The following is a 25,292-nucleotide window of genomic DNA, read 5'->3' as shown; positions in this document are numbered from 1 at the left end:
AATACCTATATCTACACCTGTGGCAATAGGTGCGTGATTTGATAATACACCAATTTGTCCACTATTCCTAACTCAAATCATTTCTTTAACTTCTTCAGCCAATTTGATTTGGAGTCGGGACACTCATATTTAAGGGTCTTTCTTCACCTTGCTCTCCATTTCTAACCTTCGCAGTAGCTTCATCGATGTTACCCACCAAATAAAGGAAAGGGCTTGTAAGACCATCTAATTCTCTGGAAAGGATTCATTGAAACCAACCCCCCTCTAATTGTTTCTGCTAGGCCAACTCCCCGAGGAACCCATAAAGACTTCCGCTACGAAAGAAAAAAGGGTAGTGATAAGAAAGGCTCCATTTTGCGTGCTCGTGCTATGCCTCTTCGGATAATTCGGCCAACCCAAGGATATCTCTTTAATGTCCTTCAGTTCTTTGTAACGTTGTAAGGTTCACTCTGCAGTTTCATAATGTTCTTCACCAACCATCTGAGGTTGTAGAAGTAGCATAGTTGACGTTGAATCGTCAGGATCTACTGCTGGATATGGATAGATAACCCTTTGGCAGCTAATCCTCTTTCTAGTATGGTAGTAGAATCCAAGCAAATGTGTGTGGTGGCAGGAGCTGGATCAGTTAAATCGTCCGCAAGGACATAAACTGCTTGAATAGAAGTTACGGACCCTTCCTTGGTAGAAGAGAAGTAATTCTTGCTTGTAAGGAACCCCTTTCCCTACTAAGAGTCGGGCGATAACCCACAGCCGAGGGCATTCCACCTAGTAATGCAGATACATCGGATTCTGCTTCAACGAAAGAAAGAGAAGATATTGTCGAGAAATAGAAGCACGTCTTGTTAATTAACATCTTGGAAATAGTCCCCCACCCCATAGTTAGGGCAGTAGTGAAACCAACTCTCATACGAGCTCCCGGCCATTCATTCATCTAACCGTAGACTAACTAGAGCCACTTTTCCGCCATTCCTCATTAATTACTTACTTACTCCAGATTCTTTCATTTCCATGTAAACATCCTTTCCGTCACGAGTATGTTCACCTACTCCTCCAAATACGGATACACCTCCTCCCTCCATGAGCTTTGGCCATGTTGTTGATCCATTCCATAATGAGTATTGTCCACTCTTGCCCAGCCCCTCGGAATAGTCCCATTTTTCCTCCACGCCGATAAGGGGCTAAAAGATCTACTACTTTTATTCCACTTTCCAAAATAGATAGATCATTTTGTATCTAACTGGATAAAAGTTGGCAGGGGCAGATCTATAAATAGAAGATGTTGTGCGAGTATCTACAGGACCCAAATTCTCAGAGAAGCAGTGAGCCCAATAGAATAGGTGAATGATTGTAAGTGGCAACCACTGACCTTTTCTTCATAGGGTTACGAGAATAGGGAGTAAGTTAAGTAGCGAGAAGAGGAGAGGATTGAATATGTGAGCGAGAATGAATCGGAAAGGTGCGAAGCAGCGAGACGAGAAGAGGAGAGAAAGAGGAGTAAAAGAAGGTGAAGAAGTCATAGTCCTGAACAATAAACGAGAATGAATAAGGAGTTGATCTTTTACAGTGAAAGAAAGAGTAAATGAATTAGCTAACCTATTTCCCTCGTGAAAGAAAAGAGCTACTTCATTCATCTTTCGTCCGTCTTTCCAGAAGAGTCAATTCATTAATTAGCTGCTTTACCTCTGAGTAAGTGAGAGAAAGGATCAGATCAAGAAGCTGGGGTTCAGTAGTTCTGTCTCATTCTTCTTTCGTCTTTGTTTACAGTTCAATGAGGGAAGGGAATAGAGTATAAGGTTCCAGAGCTGTTCAAGACTAAATAGGTTTAGTAGTTCAGTCCCATTCTTCTTTCTTCTCATCCAGCCGCTTTACTTACCGAGCTGAGTGTTTGAGTTCAAGAAGGTGAATGAGTTTACAAGATTGAATATGAATGGACTCTAAAGGATAGGTTCAGGAGCTGCAAGGAATTGACTCTCATTCATCTTGAGTTGAGCCTGATGTATCTTGTCTTGGTTTCTTCTTTTTATTCTATCATTGAACTAGGTAAAGTCAAGACGTTGCTGCTAATGAATTGACTTTCCCTTCTTTCACTGTAAACAAAGACTCAACCAACAAGAATTCAACTGTAAACACTCAAGATGAATGAGAGACAAGATGAAACGAAAGAAAGATTAATGAGAGATCCTTTACAGTCTTTGAATAAATAGGAAACAGAAGGGAGACGACTCAAGCTTAATTAGACTGAACAGTGAAAGAAGAAGAAGAATCAGAGAATAAAATCCGGGAGACTTCTTATGAATGAGAGTGAACTGTCAGACTCAACCTCAAGCTCCTTCACCTTTTCCTGATGGAACTTGGTAAACTCCTTCACTCCCTTTCCTTCCTATTTATTCTTTCACTCGGGGGTAAAAGCCAAAGATCAAGGAAAGACGAAACAAGAAGAAAGCACAAATGCTTGAATGATTCTACATGCAACCTAAACTACATAGAATTGCAAAGAAACTTAGCCACTGGCTAAATAAAGCACAAATGTTTCTTTTACTATATATTTTCCAAGTCTCTTACACATACAACATACATGGCTTTATATAGCCTCAAAAGGAAACTATTCAAAGCATTCCAAGAGTTGTAACATTGATACTTAATGGTCTTAATTTACCATTATGTAATTGTAACCTAAAGTAAATTAAAAGTCTTAAAATACATTAATGAAATACAATAACTCTAAATCACTCTAAATTGTAATCTACCCAAAATTCAAAACATGAAACTTCATTATTCTTCAATGTGACATGAATTGAACTATATTTTGATAATTTCAACAATATTTTCTTCACATTTTCATTGAAGCATATTGTATGATTGATATCTCGTGGTTCATATCAACTAAATTCATGGTTGAAACTCTCATGAAAAGAGAAATTACATCTTGATCCTGAAGCAATAATAGAAAAAGGTTGAACAATGAGTTTAACTCTGTGTTCTTAAATCAAAATGAAGAAGAAGATATTTGCAAAAGTGAATCATCTCAGTATAAGGATCATCAAGTATTTCAGATAGAAAATCTCAATCAAAATCGATCGAAATTGTATCCTATCGGTTCCAGCTTAGTCTCATTCATAGTGGAAAGGAAATTGATATCATTATTGAATGATTTGATGAGCGAGAATAATGTTCAGCTGCTGATGAAAAGGAATGGTTTTGATTTCATTTTGTCTAATCTCTACGCTGTTAGCAACTTTGATACATCATTACTACCGATCAAGTTCAATCTTCCTATGGTATCTAAACCATGAGAGTGTCAACCCCCCCGAGTGATCATCTCCCTAAAAGTCTGTTAGATCTAGCATGGGGTTACTTAAGTTCCATAATAGATGATATATCTGATTCTTACTTAAGAGTTGTAACATTCATACTTAATGGTCATAATTCACCATTATGTAATTGTAACCTAAAGTAAATAGAAAGTCCTAAAAACTCTAAATTGTAACCCACCAAAAATTTATAACAATCAAACTTCACTCTTCTTCAATGTGGCTTGCATTGAAACATCTTTTGATAATTTTGACAACCTTTTCTTCACATCGTCATTGAAGTATATTGTATGATTAATGTTTTTTGGTTCATATCAGAAAGCAAATCAAAATAAAATATCTTCAAGCTCTCCCTTCACCAAACAAAGCCTGATAAAAAGACCACCGAGTTTTCGAAAAGTGGTTGATTCAGGCCAAACAAAGACCGTTCTTCTCCAAGAAAGAATAAATCTCCTTTTTTCTTTTAGCATTCTCTTTGAAACAGACTTGATTTTGATTCTTGGATGACTGACTGCAGCAATTGGAAAGAAAACGACTTTTTCTGATCCAGTTGGTTCCTTTGATTTGTGATAAAAAAAAGAGATTTATTTCCTTGTTTGATTTTGGGAAGAGACAAAGAGGTCTGTTTCGGGGTGGGGGAATCATCCACCTTTTTCGGGATTAGTCCGATCATGACAAAGAGCAATTTTCATTGAAAGCGATTCCTTGTTCTTACAAATCCCCAGTTTCCACTAGTAAATCAAGAAGGTGGTCAGACTCTTTGGAGAAGAAAAGACTGTGACGGTCAGAAGAAAGAGCTCTTGCCTCCGATCGAGTCTTGGGCTAGTATTCTTTCATAGAATTCCATCTCTTGTTTGACGAGATCTTTGGGGTTGCTGAATTCTTTCCATTCTCATCGAAACCGAAGCCATGTAAGAACCACTTTTTCTATTGTGATTTTGCAGGAGAAGAATTCTGGTTAACCAGCCTTGAAGCAAAGGACGGGCATCAAAAGTCTTGGTTTTAGAAGCTGTAATTTTTATCTGCATCAATCGGCTCGCACAAAGACTCCTAAATCAATCTCGAGCCTTTTCTTCCACCTCTCCTTATAAGAGAAACTTGTTCAAAGATGACTCCTAGAGAATTACCAAAATAGAAGTTCGATTCTTTCTTTTCTATTTCTTCTCAAGAAGCAAATTCAGTCAATTCCTTGATAGCTACTTTACCGATTGAAAGGAAAAGAGATTCTTTCTTTTTCTATTTCTTCGAATCGGAATTGATCGAGAGGAGCGACTTTCCCATATTATGTTCTGCTGGCTATCTTCTACAAATTTGACTCATCAAAACAAACAGCTTTGAATAATAAGTAAGTACAATGCGGTCTTGTCCTTCATTCGTGCTTCTTTCGACGTCCTGATGTCATTTACTCTCATGTCTTCGATTTGCTCCGGTTCGGTGTAACCTTCCAAAATCACGTCCCATACATCTTACGCTCCGAGCAAGGCTTGCATCTGAATGCTCCATCCAATTATTGTAGTTCGACTTCACCAAATGTGGCAGCGGTACACCACCCAATGACATCTTCCCGGAACCCGCCATTGATTTTTGGCTCTGATACCACTTTGTTTGTTGGAGTAAGGTCAAATTTGGATGGAAAGGGGGCAGAATTCTCTCAACACTTAAATCTGTCTTTTTGGATAAAGAGATGTATTCTCTTTTGAAGGTGAATTGATTATCAAATCTTTACATAGGTGATCCTTATATAGGCTTTCTTTTGGAACATCCTCCATGGTCATTCATGTAACAAATCTGAAATAATGAATCTACCTAATACATCTATTAATCATTATGGTGATTCATGAATAATCTAATACATGTATCCAATGAACCTCCTTTTCCAAATCTGTTCATGTGCACCCACCCATTACATTATTCGTTTATGAATTAACAAGGTGAACATCAAGTCTCACAAAGAAGAAGAGAAGATTCAGTTTAACAGCTGGTCTTGGGGATTAGAGTAGATCGATGAGTGATCCCCTATGAATCAAGCAAGGTAGGACATGATCAACCTTAACCTCTATTGGATGAAGCAACCATATAACTAACGATATTGATTTAGTAGCGAGACCCCTTACACTAGCCCGGGCATCATCGCTGTCTTAGCGCAAATTGTCTGTAGCCAGAATAGAGTAGAGATTCAAATGGAGGGATGTGAAGAGAAATTCAGTCAATAACACCACACCAGACCAACCAGAAAGGGAAAAAGTAGCTACCATTTCACTTTTCCTATACATGCTTTCCCCGATAACCAACTCGGATTGGACTGTCAACAAGAAAGAGAGAGAGGGTGAAGTAAGGCTGAGGGAGGAGAAGAAAGGGTGTTAGGGACGAAAGAAAGAAAAAGTACCCAATAGAGAATAGAGACAATAGATCACGTAGTCCCCGGAGTCAAATACCTTAATATACCTCAGATTCATCCTTTGCCCTGACTAAATCATCCTAGACAGACGGAAAGAAATCAATCTGCCAGCCTTCCAGCTTAAAGGGAAAAGCACCGCATTATTGCATCATATGAATTTACACATTGATTTTTCTTTCGTTGGAGACCTCCTAGGCCCACTCCTCCCGAAAAACTGCCTGTTTAGCAATCGAGCTACGAGGGCTGCCTGCCTCTCACCACCCACCCGTAGTATGTATAGAATAGGTAAAGGTATAGAATAGGTACAACTAGCTTTTTAGAGCAATTCTAATAGGTACAAGCTTTTTCAGAGACATTATAATAGGTACAGCTTTTCCTCGAGAAGCACAAAGACTACCGTCAGGGGTAAAGGAGGGAATTGTGTAAACTCAAATAAATATATTTTCATTGATTGAGTGGAAATATAATATCAATCTTTAAACCTAACTCAGATATCTTTTCATTGATTGAGTTGAAGTCGAGTCGGTTTGGTATAGGGAGACTCCGGCCGGAATAGTTTATACATAAAGGTGTGGAGCACGACTCTATAATCTTTAAACCTAACCGAGTATCTTTCTCTATTCCCTTCCCTTATTGAACAAGTTAAATAGGCTTCTCTCCTTCACCTTTACATGAGAGTCCATTCATTAGCAGCTTCTTTGAAAGACTCTACAGAAAGATGAATGAAAGTTCACTCCTTTTCATATTTCTTCTTTCTCATGAACCTCTCCACCAAACAAGGTTTTCACTCTTTCACAAGGTAATAAGGTAAAGCAGCTGGATGAGAAGAAGGTCTTTCTCCTTTTCCTTCTTGAACAGTAAACCCGAAACGATGAATTAGACTAATCCTATTTCGTTCACTTACTCTCCCTTGTCAAATACTCAAGCAAGACAAGATGAAGAAAGAGAAGCTCATGAACAGGAAGTCAATCCTCAACTCCCCCCGATATCCTTTACTGTGTTTGAATAACGGGAGACTCAACTCAAGGTGAATTAAACTGTGATCCTACTTCTTTCACTCTGTAAACGAAATCAGTACTCTCGCTATCCTTTATTCCTCGGCTTAGATTACCTAGTCGAGTCAAATGGGCTTGGCTCATTCGCCTCTCCAACTCGGTCTCACCCATTGCCTTCGGCTCTAAACTGGTTGGTTCTTGATCCGTCACCTATTTATTTACTGTAACCTAAGAATAAGAAAATGAAAGAGAAGCTCAATCACCTTATACGATATTACCTGAACCGGAAGAAGGGAGACAAGACAAAGACTCCTTCCTCTACTTCTTGAACTCGGTCTCGTAATTTCGTTGCCTCTCCCTCACGGTCTCACTACTTACTCCTTCCTATTAATGAGAAATCAATCACCCGTCAGTAAAGCTCCTGAGCTCATGAACCGGAACAAAACCATGAGAGTCAATTCAATCCTTTACCTATTGATGAATGAGAGTTAACTGTCAGACTCAACTCCTAAACCTCGTAAACTAGGCTTGGCTGATCTTACCTCCTTCCCCTGAACTAGAGAATTCCTTGCAGCTCCCGCTCCTCCTTTGTTACAATTAGAAATAGTAGAAAGAAGAAGAAGAAGATATTCTTGTCGAGGAAATGAATAAATGAAAGAAGGAACCAGAACTGTAACTGCCTCTATTCCCTGAGCTACTGAACCGTAAGGGAAGGAAAGGAAAGACAAAACTCAAGATTCGTTATCCTTTCTTTACAGTTAAAGAAGAAATTCAGGAAGCATTCTCCTTAACTCCTTTCTTGCTTTCACTCCTTTTCCTATGAATTCTATTGGCTGAACCTTTAACTCTATTCCCTAAGCTACTTCCTTAACCTGAACCTATGTTATTAACTTCTCTTGCTTTCTCCTTATGAATCAAGTCAAGACGAAGAATAAGACTGATTTCACTCTTTTACTCGGAGGTAACCAAATTCAAGGATGTTTGAGATACTTAATCATGAACCTTTGACTGATGGAATTTCTTCTTCTTTCAGAGTAACCGAATCAAATGAAAAAGAAGCTCAATCACCTTTTCTCATATTACCTTCTTTGAACCTATTTCCCTTCTTTCTGCAGGTCTCTTTCTTCGTTCCCCTCTATTTCTTGACCTTGCCTTTATAGCTTTAGCTTTCTTTTATTCCTTCACTCTTTCTTACTCTCCTGTAAACCCTCCTTATGAAGGAGAGAGACAGATGGAACTCGATAAAGAAGTAGCTCTCTCTTTGATTTCCTTGGATTCTGCTTTCAGGACTCAAGCAAATGAAAGAAAGATCAGCTCAATCATCTTTAGATGAGAGTAAATTCATTCAATCCTTCTTCTTTTCCTGTATTACCTGACCTACACCTTTGCTATGACTCTACTCTATTCCCTTGCCTGAACCTATTTATTCGAGAACTGCTGTAAACAAGGGAAACTGGAGGATCAGCTCATTCACCTATTCTTTATGGTCTCATTGCCTCGCTCCTCTCTTTCTTTGTTACAATTGGAAATAGAAAGAAAAGAAAGAAGAATGATTATGAAATCTGAAACCTGAACCGAGAGCTACTTGACCTGAACCTGACGAGAATGAAAGAAGAAGACAAGAAAGATTAATGAGATAGATTGAACGAACTCTGTTACTCTCCCTGACCAGTCAAAGAGAAATACTCTACCGAAACCCTTTTCCTCTCTCTCCTTTTCCTATGGATTCTTGAACTCGGCAAACTCCTGTTTATTCTTGAACTGATCTTGATCCTTTCTTTCTCTCTTTTCCTCTCTCTTGTAACAAAGATTAATTAGAGTTTACGAACTGAACCTGATTGAACTGTAAGACGAAAGCAAGAAGAATGAGACTGATTTACTTACTTCCCCTTAACCTCTCCAACTATCAGTTTTGCTCCTTTTCCTATGCATTCTTTAACTTTTCTTTCTCCTTTCAAACACTCTTTTACTCGACTGTAAACTAAGATTGAACTCAAGCAAAATTCATTCTCCCTCCTAACCTCCTACACCTATCCTACCTACTAATAGCCTTTCCAGTTCAAGAAGCAAGCCGTAAACTGGGGTTGAACTATTCTTGAACAAGGTAAATAGGTTGAGTAAGCAAAAGGAGACTCAACATTCATTCTCCTTCACTTCTCTCCCTCTCCAACTATTGGTCTCGCAGCTTCGCTCCTCTCTGTCTTAGTTCTAGCTTTGTTTTATTCCCTGATTGAACTAGAACTAGGGTTTCACTATTCTTGAACTGTAAACTTTGTCTTCGTCTTCTCTTCTGACTTTGACTCGAGCTACTTACTCCTATTAATGATTCAGCTTTTCCTCTACTCTATCTATTACCTGACTGGAACGGAACCTATTTATTCTTCTTTAACAGTAAACGAAGAAAAAGCAAGACAAGATGAATGAGACTTTACAGAAAGAGAATGAAAGAAAGAGAAGCAAGCGACTGAACCTCTACTCTATTCCCTAACCTTATTGAATGAAGGAGGTAGTAAAGCTAGAATCAGAACCTAAACCGGAACCTGATGAAATAATTGATCTTGATCCTGAACCTGAAAGAAAGCGTTGAAAGTCAATCCTCAACATTCTTTCTCTTCAACTTCTTGAACTCTTCTTTTCCTCTCCTGTAAACACTCAAGATTCATTCGAGTGAACTGTAAGTCAATTCGAAGCATTCTTGATCTGATTCTTCTTGAACTCGGGTTTAACTATTCAAACACTCTTTTCCTCTCTGTTAAAGCAGCTAATGAATTGACTCGACTCTAAACTCGGGCGGGTTGAACTACTGATCTTTCTCTGTTCTTTCCTTTGATTCTATTCTTAACTCCTTAACTCCTTCACCTAGTTTATTCTTTCACTTGTTAAATGGGATGGTTCAATAGCTCTTTGTTTGATTGAAGGAACAGTAAACACTCCTTATTCATTCTTTCTCTTCTCCTATAAACAAGTCAAGACTCCTTATGCATTCTTCTTTCCCTGAACCTCTTCTTTATGGTTCAGAATTCCATTGCCTGCCCCCTGGTATTACCTTCTTTCAGTTATTGTGAGTTATTCAACAAAGACTATTCTTGTTCTTATACTAGACTGTAAGAAAGAAGCAAGAATGATGTTGAACCTTCTTTCACTCCTTCCCCTGTCCCTATTGATTCTTTCATTGAAATGGGTGGGGTTTCACTATTCTTTCTTTCTCTTCTTCTGAACCTGATGGAACAGTAAGAAAAGAAGAAGGTCAAGCTCTTTCCCCTTCCCCTCGGCTTCTTGATCTGATCCTGCCCCTTCAAACACGAACAATAAGTGTAAATTAAGACTCAACTCAAGATGAATTATCCTGAACCTTCTTTAACTCCTGACCCTGTCCCTATTGATTCTTTAACTGTAACCTTGGTAAACTACTGAACTCTTTTACGAGATAAATGTGCTGGGCTGGATGATTCGTTCCTTCACTCGGATATTCAATGCTTCTTGCTTTCACTCCTTCGCCTTTTCTTTCCTATTGATTCTTAACCAGTAAACTCCTTCCGGGGCTATTAGTTCTTTGACTCGGTAAATAGAATAGTGTTGAACTCGGTCTCACTGCTTGCTTGCTTGGCCCCTCTCCTCTGTCTTCTCCTTTGTCTCACTGCATGGCACCTTTCCAATTCCTTCTTAACAACAGCTTCGGAACCCTTTCTTTTCTTCTATTCCCTTTTTTTTCTTCTATTCCCTTATTTATTTATTGAGGTAAAAGTAAGTAGCTCTTTCCTAAACCGCTATTCCCTGACGAGAACCTAGTTAGAAACTCAGAGTTTACTAGATTTTCCTGTAAAAGAGAATACTCCTTTCTTATTAATTCGATGGAACTACTTACTAAACGAACCGAACCTTTTTGAACTGATTTTTCTCCTACTTACACTTTCTCATTCAGCTTTGACAGATTGAACTAGGGTTGAACTATTCCATTGACTGAACTACTGATCATTCTGCTTATTCATCAAGTGTTGAAAGGAAAGGAAAGCCGAAAGTCAAGATGAATGAGACAGATGTAACAGTAAGAAAAGAAAATGAAAGAGAAGCTCATGAACCTACTTACTCCTTCCTATTAATTAGAGTGAACTCCGTAACCTATTTATATTCTTGATGAACTCTTGAACTGGGTAAAGCACTATTTGACAAAGCTAAACCTTCTGACTCTGATCTTTCTCCTGAAACTGAAAGGAAAGCTGAAACGAAACATGAATTAGACTGAACTCCGTAACCTTCACCAGATGTTGTAACCTGTAATCAAAGAAGAAAGCAGAAAGCAAGATTCATTCCCCTGACCAGTCGAGCCACTTACTCCCTATTCATTCTCCTACCCCTCTACAACTCTGGTTGAACTATTTGATTGAACTAGGTAATTTAGTCAAGACAAAAGAGAGAACCTTAAACCTTTGCCTGATTGAACGAGGTCTATTCTCTTAGCTTTCCTTTGATTATGCTTGAAAGCCGAAACGAAGAGGATTCCTGAGAGTGAATTGATTCTTTCTCCTTTTCCTATTTCTTCTATTCCCTTCCTCTTTATTCTTTCGCTCTGTAAACTGGAGGATGATTCAACCACTCTTTGCCTCTCCCTCCTATAAGAAACCAAAACCTAAATGAGACAGAACTACTGAACGAACTAGATTTCCCTCTTTGACTCTATTCCCTGAATTGAAGGAGGTAAACAAGGATCGGTCTCACTGCTTGCTTCGCTCCTGAACCTGCCCCTTCTTTCACTCCTCGAGCTACTTACTCATTGCTTCGCTCATTCGCCTCGTAAACTCATGAACCTGATTTCACCCTGTAAGCTGGTGGAGGATTATTCTTGAATTCACTCTTTTACTCAATTGTAAACAAAGACTTCTTATTAATTATTCTTTGACTATTTATTCTTGCACTCGGGAAAGACTATTCTTGAACAAGGTAAAGCTACTTCGGCTCCAAACTAGTTGGCTTGGTTCTTTCTCCTTTGACTCATTGAACCTATTTCTTCTCTCTTGTGTAAACTCCTGAACGACGATATTCCCTATTTATTCACTGTAAAAGATAAATACTTCTTTTATTCATTCTCTTCTCCTGAACCTGATGGAACTCTTGAACTCGGTGTAGCTATTTGATTGAAGAACCTTTCTTTACAGCAGAAGAGTAAAGATTCGAGAAAGGAAAGACTGAAGCAAGACAAGATAAATTAATTCTCCTTTACTGTGAAAGAAAGAAGGGATAGAAAAGAGACTGAACTACTTAACGGGAATAAGGGAGAGTCAATTCATTCATTTCTTTCAGAATCTAATTCAAGATTCATTCTCCTGAACTACTGAACCTGAACCTGACCCTCGGCTTCTTTCTTCTGCTGCTTGCTTTCAAGACTCAACAAATAAAAGAGACTGAACTACTGACCGAACTCTTTGACTCTCCTTCCTGTAAGAAAGAAGGAAGCAAGAATGATCCTGCTAAACCTCTCCCTTCTTTAACAGTAAACTGGGCTTGAACTCCTCTCGCTGTCGGTCACGTGGCTTGGCCCCTGAACCTTCAACTACTCTTTTACGAGGGAAATGGGCTGGATGAGAAGCTCCTTCACTCGAATATCAATCCTTCGTTCACTCTTGAATTGTAAACTGGGAATCTTAGCTATGTCTCTGATCTTGATCCTGAAAAAGAAAGTGTTTCAAGTTAAGACTCAACGAAAGATTAATGAACCTGAACCTTCTTTCCCTCCTTCACCTATTCTATGGTTCTCATTCCCTTCTGTAGGTCTATTTGTTTGCTCCTGAACCTGTCCCTTCAGTTCTGGTTCGTTATTATTAGTTATTCTTTCACTTGGCTTCACTCCTCTCTCTCGCTATGGATCTGATCCTTCCATTGCCTTAACTACTGAACCTGATTGAGCTCCCTCCCCTTTATTACCTTCAGTGATTGAAGGAGGTAAATTCAATCACTCTCAGAACCTTTACTGGAGAGTAAAGAGTATAGAATGAAAGAAGAAGAAACAGATATTCCTATTCCAGGTTTGTTTGAAAGAAAAGAGACTGAACTCTCATTCACCTTCACCCGACCTTCACCTTTTGAACTGTAAACACTCCTTAAGACAGAACTACTTAACCTTCTTTCACTCTTTGAGACTCTCCCTTCACTGCTGTAAGAAGAAAGATTAATGAGACTGAACCTATCCCTTCTGTTCTTGTGTTTTATTCTTGAACGAACGGTAAACAAGGGCCGCTAATTCATTTACCTCGACTTCTGTAAAGAAGAAAGATTAATGAGACTGAACCTGTCCCTTCTGTTCTTGTATTTTATTCTTTCCCTCCTGAACCTGCCCTCGAAACCTTTGGAGACCTCACTCCTCTCCAACTCGGTTTCATGTCTTCATCCCTTCCCCTTATACTGTATTCCCTGATTGTGATTGAACAGGGTAAAAGAAAAGGATGAATACTCCTTCTTATGAATGAGACTGAACCCTCCCTCTTAAACTAATGAATCTATTCTATTGGTCGATTTCACAGCCATTACTTATTTAATCCCTGCTTCACTCCTAGACTATTTTTTCTATTACTTCTTCCCCAGCCGTATTTCCCTCCTTAGCCTGGAACCTCTATTCTTATTCCCAGTAACCGCGAAGAAAGACTGAACCTCAAATCGTAACCTCGGCTTCTTGATCTGATCTTGATCCTCTCGCTACTTACTCTCCTATTAATGATGCTTCAGCTTTTCCTCTACTCTCAATGACCTGGCCTTACTTCATCAGGAGGTAAAGATATGACCTTCCCCTTTTCTTCTATTCCCTGAGCTACGCTACTTCATCACCTATTTCTTCTTTCACAGTAAACTCAGTAAAGGGGGCTGGATGATCTACTCCTCTCCTTTGTTACATGTTTGTTTGTATCGAATGATTAAACTTCATTCTATCTTCAATACCTTTTTAGCTACCTAACTAAATGATCCTGAACTGACTTTACCTTTATAATCTCGAGTAAATCAAAGAAAAGAGACTGAACTCCGGATGGAACCTTCCCTGATTGAACAAGGTAAGTAAATAGGTAGGTGTTTGAAGAACCTTTACCTGAACCTAACGAGAATGGTAAAGAAGAAGAAGAAGAGAAAGGAAAGATTGAGTGAGGCAGAATCAAATATTCCATCGGAACCAGAACCTTCTTTTTCACCAGATAGATTGAACTCGGTAAACTACTAAATCTCTCTTAGAACTATTGGCCGGTCTCTTCTCGAATCTTTTCTGTCCTCTCCCTATTTATTCACTGTAACTGGGAATCTTAGCTCTGTCTCTGATCTTTCTCCTTAATGAGAGTGAACTCCTAATCCTATGGATTCTTTAACGAGGTAAAGAAGTCGCTCTTTGCTTTGCTTTCAAGACTTTTTATTAATTATCCTCAACCGTAAACCTTTTCTTGAATGGAACTGTAAACACTCCTTATTCATTCATTCTCTTCTCTTTGCTTTCCTCTCGCTGATGGATCTTCTCCTTTACGGTTTCATTGCTTCGTTCCTCTTTCTGTATTCAACCACAAGGGAACTAGGTAAGCTGGCTGATCAGCTCATTCACTTTTTCCTATCCTTCTTTCTGGTCTCGAATCTGTTCTGTTTGCTCCTTCCCCTTATACTCTTTTATTTATTTATTCTTTTCCTGATTAAAGATGCATTCTCCTTCACCTTTACAGTCGAGAAAATGAAAGAAAAATGAACTCCCAGCGAAAGAGAGAGACTATTTACTCTTTTTTAAAGCTCCTACACCTATTTCTTCTTTCACTGTTTCCTCGGTAAGTAAATCAATTCGATTGCCTTTTCCTATTCTATTGGTCTCACTCCTATACCTATTTCTTCTTTCTCCTTGAACTGATTGAGGTAGGTAATAGGTGTTTGCATCTTCCTTCCGTCCGTCCTGTACTGTACTTTACTTAGTGTCTCTTCTCTTTGCTTTCCTTTGATTCAGCTGTAAAGACTGAACAAACAAATGAAAGATAAAGATCAAGTCAAGATTGAAAGAGTAGTCTTACCGCTTCTCTCCTTCACCTTCTGGAACAAGTAAAGACTGAACTGAAACCCTTTTCTTTTTTGACTCTCCTGTAAGGCAAAGAAGCAAGAATGATCCTTCCTTCACCTTCAAAGACTTCATTCAAACTAAGACTCCACGCGAAAGAGGAATGCTACTGAAGAGGACATATGGTTGGTCTCTCATCTATTCTTTCTTGTCCTTTACAGTCTCCATCTACTCCTATTAATGATCCTTGACTCCTGAGCCTATATTATTCTTTCACCAAAAGGTAAACTGAGGATTGAATTGCCTCTTTTGTCCTTTATTTTATGCCTCACCTCTTCGTTCCTCCTCTCCCCCTTCCCTTGGTCGAGCCGCTTTGCTCATTCATTTTTATTCTGTCTTACAGCTTCGCTTATTCGCTTTATTCTGACTCCCTGCTTCGCTCCTTATTCTTTCAAACACTTGCTCGCTCGGTAAAAATAGGTTAAAGCTTGCATCTTCTGTCCTTTACTTTAGGGTCGAGTGGCTTCCTTCGCTCCCCTTCACTACTGAAACTAATTTATCTCCTCTTCTCATCTTGTGGCTTTGCTCCTTATTACTATTTCTTCTTGATCTTTCTCTTTTCTCTTTCCTGAGAGAGAACCTGAAACTGAAAGTCAAGACTCTTTCCTTATGCATTCTCCTACTGAACCTTGACCGACTTCTTTCTCTTCTCCTATTCTATAGGTCTCATTGCTTGCTTCGCTTTACTCCTCTTTCTTTATTCTTGCTTTCTAACTCGGTAACCTTAATCACTACTGAACTTATGAATCTGAACCCTATTTCTCTCTGTCTTTCCCTCGGTAAAGAAAGCGGTTGGATGCTAATCTCCTTTTCTTTGACTCTATCTACTATTACGATCAGTTCTTGTGTGTGAGTTATTCTTTCTTGAACTGTAACCAAAGAGTGAAGATGAGACTGAGATAGATTGAAGGAGGTAAATATCTGAAGTAGCTCTTTTCTTTCCTTTGTTGCATGGTTGTGAGTTATTATAAGTGCTTATGTGCGAGTTATTCTGTAACCAAAGACTGAAGATTAATTCGAGCAAATTGTTTTCCTTCTTTCTCTCTCTCCTTGACCTCGTAAGGAAGACTGAAGATTAATTCTTTCGCTTCTTCTTTCTTTCATTCACTCCTTTTCCTTTAGAGTCGAGTCCATGAATTAGCTTACCTATTTACCTGTTACCTGATTTATGAACCTGAAGAACCTTCTTTATAAAGCGACTGAACTGTAAGTAAAGACTGAAGGTTAATCCTCCTTCCCTACTTCCTGAACCTAAACCTCTATGACCTGATGACCCTATTATTCATTGAATTCTGAACTTTACAGTCGGTAAAAGAAAAGAAGAAGAAACAAGAACCTCTCCTTCCCTTATTGAACGAGGTAGGTAATTAGTAAGTCAATCCTCAAGCAAGACAAGATATTCTATTCCTTTACAGGAGAGTCAAGACTATTCATTCGAGTTGAATTCTCTCCCTACTGACTCATTCACCTTTTCCTGATTGAAGGAGGTAAAAGAAAAGAGAAAGAATTGAAAGAAGAATAAAATGATGGATTCTTTCTCCTGTCTTCACCCCTGAACCGTAAACTATCTATCAGCTTTTCTCCCTACTCATTCTGCTGAACCTAACTCAAGATGAATTAGACTGATTTCATTCACCTTTACAGTCGGTAAAGCATACATATTCTTTCTACTGAACCTGATTGTCACTTTGTCTGCATCTTCTTCCTTTGACTCTATGCTATTATTTATTACCTGACCTACACCTATTCTACTAGGCTCACTCCGGCTCCTACTTATTCATTCATTCAATCCCTTTAGAGGATAGTACATTCATGAATCAGAGAATTCAAGATTAATGATCCTTCCCTATTTCACCCGAGCCTTTTCCTCTACTATATTTCCTTGCCTAAACTTTATCAGCTTCTGCCTGAACTTTAATCAGCTTCTGCCGCCTTCCCTTATCAGCTTCTGCCTTTTCCCTTCCTTAACAAATGATGTTTTTCTAACTCTCATCTACGTAAGAGTAATTGGTTTTCCCCGAGAAAGAAGATGATCGTGAGTTCTTTCTTTCTCTTCTGATTATACTTCTATCTTCACTACCTTTTTGTTTTCCTCTTCTTTTGAATATGAATGTAAGAGCTTATTCTCTAAGCCAAGCGCGAATTGACTTGACTCTGTCTGAGTATTCTTCCTTTCCCTCTTCTTGGTAACCCTTATCAGTCAAAGAAAAATAGGAAGTGTTTGACACGAGAGCTCCAGAACCGTAACCTCTATGACCTGACCCTATGTTACCTTATGAATTTAAAAAGGCAATGGGTGAAACCGACAGGTGAAGGGAGGGGAGAAGAAAGAGAGTTTATAGTGAAAGAGAAAGAAGGGAGATGAAAGATTAAAGAGAGTTTATAGTCTTTGTTTGAATAAATGAATGAGTTAGCTGCTTTGAAAGACTCAACCTCAAACCTTTGACTATTCTTGTTTACAGTGAAAGAATAAATAGGAATAGAAAAAGGAGCTGCAATTCTCCTTCACCGATATGAACTGAGCAACTTCACCTGAACCTCAATCACCTATCTAGTCAGTCGAGTAAAGAAAAGAAATAAGAAAGAAGACGAAGACAAGATTCCTTCACCAAATGGAACAGGGTAAATAGGACTATGTATTCTTCTTTGACTCTATTCCCTGCCCGGAACCTTTACAAAAAGAGAATAGGGAGAATCTCAACATTAATGAGACTGAACCTAACAGTCTTTGATTGAAGAAGAGAAAGGAAAGACGGAACAAGAATTAGACAGAACTACGGAACAATCAGTCAAGACTTAAGATGAATTATCCTGCACTCCTCTTTTTTAGGTCATTGAAGGAGGTAAAGCATATTCAATGAATTTACTCACCCTGATGAACAGTAAACTCAGGCCGAAAGAGAAAATCTTAAACCTTTGACTGATCTCGGTCTCTTCTCTTTGACTCTCCCATAAGAAAGATGAATGAGACTTCCCCTCGGCTTCTTTCTCTGATCTCCTTGATTTCACTCTCTCTGATCCTTGATTGAACTATATACTCGGTCTCACTTCTGAACCTATTGATGCATTCTTTCTCCTTCCCCTATTTCTTCTTGAACAGTAAACAAGGGAACCTGATTTCACTCTGTCCTCCTTCGTCTTCGCTCCTAAACTGGAGGATGATTCTTTCACTCTTTTACTCGGAGGTAAAGCATATGAAATTCTTTCATTTCACATTCACCTCTCCCTGATTTCACTCTTGAACAAGCAAGGGAAATAGGCTGGATTGGATGAGAAGCTCCTTCCCCTCATCTTCTTTCTCTTCTTGTCTCACAACTTACTCCCTTCCCTCTTCTCGTAACCATTGTACTTCTTTCACTCTTTCACTCTCCTAGACTCAACTAAAGATGAATGAGACTCAACCTTCTTTAAACCTTTTCCTGATTTCACTCAAACAAAGGCAAGGTCAAGCTGCTAATTCATTGATTGAAGAAGAAAATGAAAGAGAAGCTAATGAACCAGAACCCGACGAGAATGCAAGAATCAGAGGATATTCCTTTCCTGTGTCGAGTAAATATGAACTCAATCCTTCTCCTGAGCTACTAAACCTCTCCAACTCGTCTTCTTCCAGAACCGATATTACCAGATTGAATAGAGGTTAAACTGACTGATTCTTCTTTCACGGGGTAAAGCCGCTATTTCCTCTCTCTCCCTGATGGAATTCGGTTGAACAATTCCATTGCCTGATTTCATTCTCTAAAGGAAAGGGTCTGGTTTAGTCGCTGATCATCCCGCCCCATTTATCGAGTCTTTGAAGGTCAGGTAATAGAGAGAGAGAGGTTCCTGATTCAATGAATTGAAAGAATAAATAGGGAGAGGTTCAACTCCTTTACCTTCCAGCCTATGTTCAAGAGTGAAAGCAAGAAAGGATCGAGAGCAGTCAAAGAATCGATCAATAGGGTCCAGAGCTTTACCTGATTCTCAGCTAGCCTATTACCTTGTTCAAGAGTTCCTCTCATTAATCTTCCTTGATTGAGTCCACCTTCAAACAAAGACAGTAAAGAAAGGGGTGAAGCCACGAGAGCGAGTTAGATCAGTCAAAGGTTCATAAAGTTCAGTAAAGTAGGGAAAGATCATTAATAAAGAGAGTTTATTCTTTCCTTACTGCTCAAGCTCTTTCATCTTTCATTCTCTAAATAAAGGTCATATCGATGCAGAGGAAGCAAGGGAAGGCAGAAGCAGCTTTACCGAGTTGTAGAGATTTAGGTTCAGGGTTTCGGCTGAGTCTTCAATCAATTAATTCTCTCTCTTTGTCTTTTACCTTGGGCAATCTGATTCAGGGTTTCTCTTTCATCTTGACTCTCCACTCTCCTTTCATTTAGTCTTTCACTGTAAACTAAGACTCAACATTTAATTCGACTGAACCTCGTAAACTATCTCTCTCTCAATTGTCCCTATTCCTCTCTTGCTTGTAAACTCCCGAATCTTCTTGCTTTCTCACTCCTGAACCTCGTAAGGGTTGAACTATTCTTTCACTAAATAAATTGGTGTTTGATTCTTTCTCTGATCTTTCTTGTAAACTGGGTGGGGAATCTTAGCTCTTCTCTGGATCCTTGACCTGAACAACCTCTATTACATTACCATCTGTTATTGTTCCTTATTCTTGAAAATCCGAAAGATTCACTCTTGATCTGATCCTTCCCCTGATTGAACTTCAAACTATGACTCCACAAAAGATGCATTCTCCTTCACACCTTCTTTCACTCACTGTAAACACTCCAGGACTCAACCTTTAATTCAGAAGTCAAGAAAGAGAAGCTCAATCAATACTACTTTGTCTTTTCTTTCACTCTTTGATTACTCGACTATAAACACTCCTTATTCTAGAGACTGAATAGTAAGGAAAGAGGTAAACTCCTGTCCGAGCATATTCAATCCTGAACCGGAACCCTTAGTTAGAGTATAGAAAGAAAGAAGAAGAAGAAACCAAAAAGAGAAAGCCAAACCAACCCGACACCCTTTATCCTATCTTTTTACTGTGAAAGAATTAATGAATTAGCTGCTTTACATGAGAGTCAAAGAGAAGCTCAATCACCTTGACAGTAGAGTAAATGAATTAGCTACTGAACTTTACAGTCTATCAGCTTCTTCCTTTTTATGAGAAGTGGTTGACACGAGAGCTCCTACACCGACGATGATATTACCTGACCGGCTCTTTCCTATTTATTTTATTCCCTGTACCCTGTAAACAAAGAAAATGAAGAAAGATCAGCTCATAAACCAAAGACTCTATTCCCTGTAAGAAAGATATTCAAGAGATTAAACTACTTGTTCCGTGATTGTTCGTTATTATAAGTTCTTGTTCACCTTTCACTCTTCCCTTCAAACACAGTAAACAAAGACTGAACGAAAGATGAGACTGAGACAGTTACAGTGGGTAAAGGGGTTGGTTCATTCAGTAGCTCTTTGATTGAAGTAGGTAATTAGTAAGTAAAGACTAAAGATTCTTTCTTTCACTTTTCACTCGGTAAAGCGACTGAACCGATATGACCTTCTTTCTATAGGTCTGTTCACTCAATCACCTATACAGTGTTTAGAGTCAATTCATATTAAATCCTGAACTTATCCTTTTACAGTCGAGTCAATGAATTAAATCCTCTTCTTGGCTTCTCGTCTCACCGCTGTGGGTTCTTTCTCCTTCACTCCTCTCGCTATGGGTCGAGCTGTTTCACTCTTTCTGATATGAACCAAAAAACATCAATCATACAATATACTTCAATGAAGATGTGAAAAAAAGGTTGTCAAAATTATCAAAAGATGTTTCAATTCATGCCACATCGAAGAAGAATGAAGTTTCATTGTTATAAATTTTGGGAGGGTTACAATTTAGAGTAATTTAGAGTTTTTAGAACTTTTTATTTACTTTAGGTTACAATTACATAATGGTTAATTGTGACCATTAAGTATGAATGTTACAACTCTTGGAATGCCTTTAGTAGTTTCATTTTGAGGCTATATAAAGCCATGTATGTTGCATTTGTAAGAGACTTGGAAAATATAGTAAAAGAAGAATTTGTGCTTTTCTTTAGCCAATGGCTATGTTTCTTTGCAATTCTATGTAGTTTAGGTTGCATGTAGAATCATTCAAGCTCGACAAGATCTATCTTGCTCGTGGAGTGATTCGAATCTCAAACAATGTTTTTGCCTTGAGATATTCGATCAACAAGGTAATCTGAATCTTACTTCCCTTGTAGTGGTTCCTTATCTTATCACCTTCACTCCTCTTTATTCAAAGATTCGGTTCTAAATAGGTAGGTCTTTCTTTCTTTAGGTCAGGTTTAAGTAAAGATTATTAATGAGACAGAACTCTTTTCTTTCACTCGGGTTTCTTTCTCTACTCCTGGCCGATTCTTCTTTCACTCGATAAAGCTCCCTAGACAGAGTAGGTTGCGTAAATGTAAATGAACCTGATTCAACCTATTGTATGGATTCTTTCTCCTTCACCTTCAAGTGCTTAAAGACTCGACAAAAATGATGGATGAATTATCCCTCGTAAACTCTCAGTCTTGCTGCTTCGCTCAATCACCTATCTTTTACAGTCTTTGAAGGGAGATGAAAGAAAGAAACTTAACTACTAAACCTTATACTTTATTACCAGATTGAATAGTAAACTCCTGAGCCTATTTAGCGAGTGAAAGAAAAGAAAGAGATAGTGAAACTTGAACCAAAGACTCTATTCCCTCCCTTGAACCTTCGCTTAGACGATATTACCTGACCTTATTCAAAGAATGAATTCAATCTCTCCCTATTTATTCTTTCAGTTCCCATCCCGAGGTAAAGCATATTGTTTCTTTCTCCTTATGTTATGAATCGAGTGTTGAAAGGCAAGACGAGACTCCTTATTAATTATCCTGAACTACTGAACCATTACTTATTGATCATTCAATCCAGGACAGGAGAGTAGAGTCAATTCATTAGCTACTTCACTTTACTGTCGGTAAAAGAAAAGAGATAGTGAAACCGTAACCCATTTATTTTTTCACTCAGTCTTTCACAAGGTCAAGCTATTTGAAGAACCTGACCCTGACCCTCTCGCTTCAAACACTTGGTAAAGCTAGAATTGACTTTCCCTTCACTGTAAAGACTCAAGATTAATTCGATCGAGTTTACCTTTCTAAATCATAAGGAGAAAGAGAGAGAGGAGACCTTCTTTACAGTGTTTAAAGAACAGATTCGAGAATGAATTGATTGAAGGAAAGATGAATGAAGTAGCTCTTTGATTGAACTCACTCTTTTACTCCCTTAACAGTAAATAAACAAGGGAAAAAGGGATTTGCTCCCCCTGCCTCTATGACCGGAACCTTTACAGAATGAAGAAGAAGAGAAGCGACTAAACCTGATTGAACAAGGTAAAGCATATTCCTTCTTTCAGGAAGTATAGGACCTGATTGAACGAGCTTACAGTGAAAGAAAGAAGGAAATGAAATTAATTACCAATGGGTGAATGGAGAGTCAAGACTCAAGCAAGAAGAATTAGACTGAACTACGGCTCCTGCTCCTATTTATTCTTTCATTCAATCCGGAACTGAAGAGTACAGAAAAGAGCTAGTGAAACCGAAACGTAAACCTCTCTCTATATTACCAGAAGTGAATGTGAGTTATTCAAACAAAGACTGTAAAGAAAGCATATGAAATGAATGAGAGTGAACGGGAAGTCAAGACGAAAGAAGAATGATCCTAAACTCCGGAACCTTCCATTGCCTATTCCTCTATTCCCAGTAAACGAAGAGAAAGAAAGAGAAGCGACTGAACGGGAGCCTATTTCTTTTCTCTGTCTTCTTATTCTATTCCTATTTATTCAATCCTCTGAACCTTTAATTTAAAGCAGAGTCCAATGAGAGGTAAAGCTTATTCGCGTATCGGTGTCTCATTGCTCCGCTCCAGAACCTGAACCTGCTGATTGAACTATGAAAGTGGCTGAGCTCCAGAACCTATTTTATGAATGAACTGTAAATGAGGTAAACTCATAAACCTGATTTCACTCTTGAACTACTCCCCTGCCTGTAAGACTCATTCGACAAAACAGGAAGAAGAAGACAAGATGAATCAGATATTCTATTACAGTCGAGTAAATAAATGAATGAAATCCTGAACTTGCACGCACCTTCTCTCACTCCTGAACCTTATGAATCAAGGAAAGACAAAAGGAAAGATGCATTCTCCTTCACTCTGGCTGGAACCTCTTTCTTCTTTCTCCTGCCCTTGAACCTCTACAACTCAGTTTCATGTCTTCGCCACTGAACCGGAAGTCAAGCCTCAAGCAAGACAAGAGTTATTCAATCCTGAACTTGAGAGTAAATTCATGAATCAGAGAATGAATTGATTCAAAGAGAAGCTACTGAATTACCGTAGAGTCAATGAGATTAGCTACTGAACCGGAACGAACCGGAGCCTCTATTCCCCTTTGTTATTACCTGATTGAACTGTAAACAAGGTGTGTCTCGAATCTATTCTTTCTTTCTCCTATTTAACTGAACTGTAAACAAGGAAATAAATCATTATGAAATCCTGAACCTCTCCAACTCGGTAAAGTGGCCGAGAATTAGCTGCTTGACCTATTTACCTCTGACCTTCTTTATTAAGATTAACCTCTGCTTCGCCCCTTTCCATCCGATTCTTTCTCCTGTCCCTTCTTGAATTGAAAAAGAAAGATTAATTCTCCTTCACCCATTTATTCACTGTAAACTAAGAATAAGAAAGATTTGCTCAACCTTAAACCTTTTCCGATATTACCTTCCCGTAACCCATTTATTCTTCTTCTTTCTTCTGCTTGAAAGACTCAACAAATGTAAAAAGCAACTCTGAACCCCTGAACTCTGGAACATATGGATTCTTTCTCCTCAACCTATCAGCTCTTGTCTTAGGACGACTTGAACAAGGGTGGTTTCACAAAGACTGTAAACTCTTTTTCTTTCGTTCTTTAAGTTTAAGTGTAAGGAAGGAAAGCTTTTTGATGAGAATATATTTGTAACAGTGTGAAGTTATTGTTCCTTATTCTAAGGAAGTTCTTGTTCACCTCTATTCCCTGAGCCACTGAATGAAACCCTTCCCCTGAACCTATCCTTTATGGTCTCTTCTCTGTTCTTTCCATTCACCTATCGGTTGGTTGAACAATTCCATTCCCTTCTTTCATTCAGTCTTTCACCTTTACAGCCGGGAAAAGAAAAGAGTTTAAGCGAAGTGACTTCCTTCACCTGACCTGGAACAAAGAAGGGAGGAAGTGTTGAAAGCCGAAACTAGAAGGGAGAGGAGAGTCAAATGAGATTATTTAGCGAAGCGACTGACTGAACCTGGCCCGATAGATATGCCCTAAGCTACTTCCTGAAAGACTCCTTATACTCTATTCCCATCTGTTATTGAAGGAAGAAGGTAAACAGGAGGATTTGAAGGTCAAGCTATTCCATTGCCTGAACTGTAAACACTCTCGATGAATCAGAGTGAACTACTAAACTCAGGAAAGACTATTCTTGATCTAATCCTTTCTTTCCCGAACTGTAAACAAGGGAAATAGGCTGGATTGGATGAGAAGCTCCTGAACCTCGTAAACTCGGTCTCTTCTCTTTCTCCTTATTATGTTCATATTCAACAATCCTCAACCTCTACAACTCGGTAAAGCTATCCCATTGCCTTCGCATGTTCTTTACTTAACTACTTCTTCTTCTCAACTCTCGATGAATGAGAAACTGAAGCAAGACAAGATGAATTAGAATGATCCTACTGATTGAACTAGGTAAAGCATATTCTGTTTCAGTAGCTCTTTTTTTTTCACAAGGGCAATAGGTTAAAGTCAAGCTTATGAATGAGAATTGACTCCGGAATAGGAACAAAGAAAGAAGGGACAGTTCTCGAAAGTCTTTCATTGAAAGACTCAACAAGATGCATTCTTGTCCCTATTTATTCATTCAGAGTAAACAAGGGGGGAACTAGCCGCTCCTTCTTCCCTCTCCTCTTCGAGTGGGTAAAGCAGCTGTATGAGAATCAGGGAAAGCTATTCCATTGCCTGAACTCCGGAACAGTAAGAAAAGAGATGAATGATCCTCTGAACTCCGTAACCTATCTTATCGGTCTCATGGCTTCGCTCAATCACCTTTACAGTTACAGTCGATAAAAGAAGCAAGATTAATGATCTTGAACCTCGGCTTCTTTCGGCTCCCTTCTTTCACTGTAAATTGGCTTCGCTCCTTCAACAAATTGAACAAGGTCAAAGAAAAAGAGAAGAAAGACTCCTTATTTGTTATCCTTCACCTTCAAACAAAGTAAACAAGATCGCTTCATTCCTCTTTATTCAAAGACTCGGTAAATAGGTTCAGTAGCTTCTCGGAAAAGTCAAAACTCAAGATTCATTCTACTTCTTTCACTCGGTAAAGCATATGAAATTCATTCTCTGTCTTTTACCTTCTTTCACTCTGTAAACCATATTTTGTTTCAGTAGCTCTTTTCTTTCTAGGATTTACAGTGAATCCACCAATTAAGTAGTCATGCAT

At 38.7% G+C, this 25,292-nt stretch overlaps 1 pseudogene; it reads right to left on the bottom strand.

The window, feature by feature from the left end:
- Positions 1 to 314: 314 nt before the first annotated feature.
- On the bottom strand, positions 315 to 25,292 carry LOC111471763 (annotated as a pseudogene).

This window comes from Cucurbita maxima, unplaced genomic scaffold (genome assembly GCF_002738345.1).
Source record: "Cucurbita maxima cultivar Rimu unplaced genomic scaffold, Cmax_1.0 Cma_Scf00057, whole genome shotgun sequence".
Classification (NCBI taxonomy): Eukaryota; Viridiplantae; Streptophyta; class Magnoliopsida; order Cucurbitales; family Cucurbitaceae; genus Cucurbita; species Cucurbita maxima.
Note: the sequence above shows the minus strand (reverse complement) of the source record. Positions and strands in the feature narration are given on the sequence as shown.